Genomic DNA, 6,000 nt, shown 5'->3' with positions numbered 1-6,000 from the left:
ATTTTATTTCTTATACTATACCTAATCAAGGAACCACACTTTTGCAAGTAATGATCACTTTTCTTTTCATCATTCCAAATACATCCTATGATTTCTATCCCTTAACTCTGTCCTTTTTGTTTTTTCCTTTTCCTTTTTTTTCTTTCTAAAATTCATCCAGGCCCTGAGGGATTCATCTATCCCTCACCTTGATGAGAATTATTCCTCAAAGTTCTCCCATTGACTCATTCTGATATTTTCTATATCTTTTACTTGTCTTCTATTTGATGCTCAAAGTTATCAAGTATGCTGCCCTCAAAAAATGTCTACTATTCATCACCATTATAATTTCTAATCAAGAATTTCCTCCCCAGCCCCTCAGTTCAAATCTTTTACTCATTTATCGAGTTTTAAAGCTATTATTAATCTAATCACCACCAAACATACATTTATTGAATATGCTAATGCTCTGGAGGAATCAGGTCCTCCTCTAAAGAAACTCACAATCTCGTAAGGTCATTTAGACATGTTAAACAAATTACATTTCATTTATACGATGCTTCAAGGGGAAGCTTTTATGGTTTACTGAATCGGCATAATATTAAAGCAACACATAGTGATTTGTGATCGTATATTCTTGAATGTTGATGCTAAATAATTAATTAAATATATTTCGATAGTGTGTGCTTTTCCAAAGAAAGATAATCATTGAATTTTAAAGAATTTCAAATTTCTCTTTAGAATTTTCTCTAAAGCAATTATTACTCTTGGTTTCCCCATTTGTGCCCAAATTCGGCCTCATGGATATTAACATATATGTGCAAAGAACAGACAAAACTGCAGCCTGCATTCCACGTATGACTCTGAGGTTGCAACCCGGTACCTAAGGAGTCCCTTCTAACTCCAGGTATTCATGGCTGAACATGCATCACTGTGTGGTTTCTTTAAAGTATTATTATTTTTCATACTGCATGCAATTTATCATGCCTTTTATTAGTTCTGTGCCTTTTCTTCTGTGGTTCCTCGACCTGCAGGTCTAGCCCTGGCCCTCTCTTTTCAGCTATGCAAATCCTACCCATCCTGCAAGACCTGGGGACCAGAGTCCCACTATGAAGCCTTTCTCAGTTATGCCAGTTTTCACTGATCTTACTCTCAACCCCTTTCTATCATCCATATCACATATTCACAGTCCTCTTTTTATATGTGAGGCCATTTATTGAAAGCTTCATTAATTCCTCATCTCCGGAAGGGGTTTTGCCTGCAGAGACAAACTACCACTATTCACTACAGGAAATCCACAGTTAGGACCACTGCCCCGCCAACTTGAAGCACAATGGGTGCAGTTGGAAAGCCATGGCCACTCAGCATCTTGCATTAAAATATACCTGGAGAGACTGTTGATGGGAATGAAGTCTCCATGTGCAGAGCCAGGATCTTCATAAGGGAATCAGCCCTGCAGCACCGATGCACCCTGCTTAGGGTGCCAACTCTTCAGGGCACACCTTCTGCTCTCTTATCCCTACCTGCACCCCCAATTACAGCTCCAGAACACCCCAATACTTCCAAACCTAACCCTGCCTCTATTTGTGTCAGTCCTTCCTGGGGCTTTTGAAGGCTGCTTTATTCCACCCTCACTCCTGAATGAAAGGCTCTATCCTTTCCTAGTTACACGTGTTAGAAAACACTTAATCAGGTTTGTAAAAATTTCAAAGATATTATGAAATTATATAAAGTGAACATTATCATCTGACACGTGGTGTAGTTGTTATGCAGTATGACGTTATGACATCTGACACCAACAGAAGCTGTATTTTACATATGTTACCAAACCAGTTTCATTTGCCTGACGCGCAGCAAGCCAAGCACTGAGACAATGAGGTTTGCAGCAAAGAAAGTGTTTATTCACGAGGCAGCCGAGTGAGGAGGTGAGAGAACAGATCCCAAACCCACCTCTCTGAAAGCGAGAGGCCCAGAATATTTACTTGGGATAAAGCCGAGGCAGGGGGAGCATGGGGAAAGGCGACTGGAAATAAGGAAAAGGTGAGTAATCATTCTGCGCAGGCTTAACTAAGCTACAGGAGTCTTCTTGGCACGCATGCCCAGAACATCACCACCAGCCCCCCACCTCCCCCCACCCAACGTTTTGATGGCGGAGCTCCTGGCTCTCTGACGTCAAAGGTCACAGAGTGGACACTCGCGCATGCCCAGTTGGAGGGTCTGTGATCCTAACCAGTCCTAACCAGTCTTAACCAGCTGGAGCTTGAACTGGACACAGCTGACTCCAAGCTTCTGAAAAAAGTACTTGGGCAAACATCTTATTGTTTAGACTACGTGACGCTTGAAGGATATACAAGTTTTTGAAAAACAAAGGGAGCTTGATCAGTGAAGGCAGGTGACAGTTTATTATTTATTAACGACTAATTGATGACAACCCTTCGTTTCTCAAATATTCACAAAATTCCCCGAGAAGGCTAACCTGTTTGGGTTTTTTTTTGCGGTACGCGGGCCTCTCACTGTTGTGGCCTGTCCCGTTCTGGAGCACTGGCTCCGGACGCGCAGGCTCAGCGGCCATGGCTCACGGGTCCAGCTACTCGGCGGCATGTGGGATTTTCCCAGACCGGGGCACGAACCCGTGTCCCCTGCATCGGCAGGCGGACTCTCAACCACTGCGCCACCAGGGAAGCTCAGCTAACCTATTTTAAGGTACCTTTTGTTCTCTTCACTTCCTGTCTTTCGAGTGTCCTCCATAATCTTCAAGTAGATGACTGATCATGTGAGCCTAAGACCATACTCTGAGGGTTTCGAATTAAGAAAATGCACACCTGAGTTTCGGTAGGTTTTTTCAGACACTGAGGAACGGAATATGCATTACTTCTCTAGAATAGAAATAATCACTGCCCCAAAGGCAGCAAAAAAAATTCCCAAACCACTTTTGTGGTACCGTTTTTTTCTTCCCAGCATTTTATGTATTAAATCGTTTTCATCCATTACCATAAGAAAACAACCTCTTGATCTTTTTTCCTTTTATTTTTTCCCTTTCTTTAAAATCCTAGTTAAGATTTGAAAGAACACATGTTTTAATATTTAAATTAGAGACTAAACATGACCACTAAAATGGTCTGAGAAGTCAAAACAAGTCCAAAAGGCCAATCAAGGGGAAATCCAACCAGAAGGACCGATTTCAAGAGATCGTGACTGTCTTAATGTTCCATTTGTGTTCTAAATGCTCTCTACTTACATTTGATTTGGGTGTCGCCCAGATATTGTATTTGTTGTTACTTCAGGTACTATCTGTGCATGTATGGATTTATGAATATAAAGCATAATGATCAGAATAATTTTTAATTAATGGGTAGCTCTGATATATTTCCTGCCCTGAATTATAAACATGGCAATTATGTGGGAGTTATTAAAAATGTCGAAGTATTTGATTTATTCAATATGCCTTTCTAGTTCCCCTTTTCAATGACTGGTGAACTAACTTTCATTCTCTGATTTCAAAAGAGTGTGACTACCTAACCAATGGCAGTAGGAGCCTAATACCAAAAGTTCTAGGGAATGCAAGACCATCATATTGCCAGAAAATTTTGAAATTTACTACTTTGAAAAATACATGCTAGATATTACTAATGTGGCTATAAATGACAATGGAACGACACAAATCATTTTTTCAAGTGGTGTATCCAACACACAGAAAAACTAATTATGCAGGTATAACTTAAATTATTAACATTATTCACCAAGAAATATTTTAATTCATTACACATAATACCTCACTATTATTACTTACTAATTCCTTAAGAGTCACATATATCTAAATACAGTATTTATGATGGATAAATACAAATAATCACTTGGTATAAAACCAAGAATAAAAGTATGAAACAAAACAACCTCGCTCTCTCAAAAATAAAATGAAATCCATAGCCCTTATCAGCTTTTAGATTAGAATACTTACTGAAAAGTTTTCAGCTTGTTTTTATTTTTTCAATTAAGCTTATTTCTTCCCAGGCACTATGTTCATAAGTCTTCCTCAGGAGGACAGCTACTCACTGACACCATTCACTACACTAACTATAGGACAGAAGTCACAGTCTATGATGAATGCTCTGATTTAGTGTGGACCAACTCGCTGGATTCAGGCAGCAACAAAGAGACCAGATTCTACAGGCATCCAGGCTCTGCTTTCTAAAGTGAAGAGTTGGGACGGAGAGGCAGGTGTGCAGGTGACTCAGGGCAGGTGTACATAGAGGACGTGTGACTCCGTGATCTTTTTTTTTTTAATGCGTCACCAGCTTTTTTTTAAATTTATTTATTTTAAAAATTTATTTATTTTGGGCTGCGTTGGGTCTTCGTTGCTGCACGCGGGCTTTCTCCAGTTGTGGCGAGTGGGGGCTGCTCTTCCTTGTGCTCGGGCTTCTCGTTAAGGTGGCTTCTTTTGTTGTGGAGCACAGGCTCTAGGCGCGCAGGCTCAGTAGTTGTGGTGCGGGCTCTGCAGTTGTGGCTCGCGGGCTCTAGAGCGCAGACTCAGTAGTTATGGCACAGGGGCTTAGTTGCTCCACAGCATGTGGGATCTTCCTGGACCAGGGCTCAAACCCGTGTCCCCTGCATTGGCAGGAGGATGCTTAACCACTGTACCACCAGGGAAGCCCCGTGGTAAGATCTGTCCATGGATTTGCACCAGGCTGGGCTGTTCTGGACAGAAGCAAGATGAACCTTCTATGTTGCCTTTTCCTCCTTCAGCAAGGAGATAAAGACGTAAGACCACAGGGAATGTTGACACTCAAAGATTAAAGGGGCCTTTGTCCCCAGATCATCGCTTGGAGAAAGCTGCCCCCAGACCGTGAACATACACACTTCACCTTTACAGGAGCAGAAACATCTATTTTGCTAAACTACTAGTTTTTGTTGTTGTTGTTTTTATATGTATAGCAAATACAGTTAACTAAACCGCAGACCTTTTTTTTTTTTTTTTTTTTTGGGAAAGCAACTGGTCAAGTTGACAACAGTAATACTGATGATGTTTATACTACTGGGTTGCACTATAAAGTCATGACTTTCAACAAATGTTAATTTTCATGATGCTAGTCAATTCCAACATAAGGTCCTTATTAAAACAGAAATAATTTACTCTGGAGAAAACTCAACATTCTCTAATTATATAGTGTGTAATTTGTATCTGCACAAATGAAGTTTTTAGTACCTCTCATGTAAAAGATTCTGTTTTCTTCCTATGTCCTCTCATTTGAAATATATTATTACTATAATTCAAAGAATAAAATATTTCAACGAGTTTTTTCACAAGCATGATTGTGATGGTTAATTTTAAGTGTCAGTTTGACTGGCCGTAAGGTACCCAGATCAAGCATTTCTGGGGATGTCTGGGAAGGTGTTTCCAGATGACATTAGGACTTGAATCCATGGACCCCATAAAGCAGATTTCTCTACCTAATATGGGTATTAAATCATCCAATCTATTGACAACTGGGATAGAAGAAAAGATGAAGGAAGAACTTGTCCCTTTTTCCTGCCTCACTGTTCAGCTGGGACATTCATCTCTTCTCCTGTCCTCGGACTACGATTTACACCATTGGCTCCCCAGGGTCTCAGGGCTCAGACTCAGAACTTCAGGCTGAAGTACAGCACTGGCTTGTCTGGGTCTGTAGCTGGCAGACAGCTGATTGAGAGCCAATTCCTCACAGTAATTAATAAATTACAGTGATGATCTTTCTTCTCCCATTTGTTCAAATGACTTTGAAACAAAACTTCTTAAAAGACTGTATGTCTTTGACAAGATTATTAGCAGTTCCTTTTCTTCTGAATTATGAAAAACTAGTTGACTTACATGTAGTTTTTTTTTTTTTAACATCTTTATTGCAGTATAATTGCTTTACAATGGTGTGTTAGTTTCTGCTTTATAACAAAGTGAATCAGTTATACATATACATATGTTCCCATATCTCTTCCCTCTTGCGTCTCCCTCCCTCCCACCTTCCCTATCGCAGCCCTCTGGTTGGTCAC

This window comes from Delphinus delphis, chromosome 17 (assembly GCF_949987515.2).
Source record: "Delphinus delphis chromosome 17, mDelDel1.2, whole genome shotgun sequence".
Lineage (NCBI taxonomy): Eukaryota > Metazoa > Chordata > Mammalia > Artiodactyla > Delphinidae > Delphinus > Delphinus delphis.
This window is presented reverse-complemented; position numbering follows the sequence as displayed.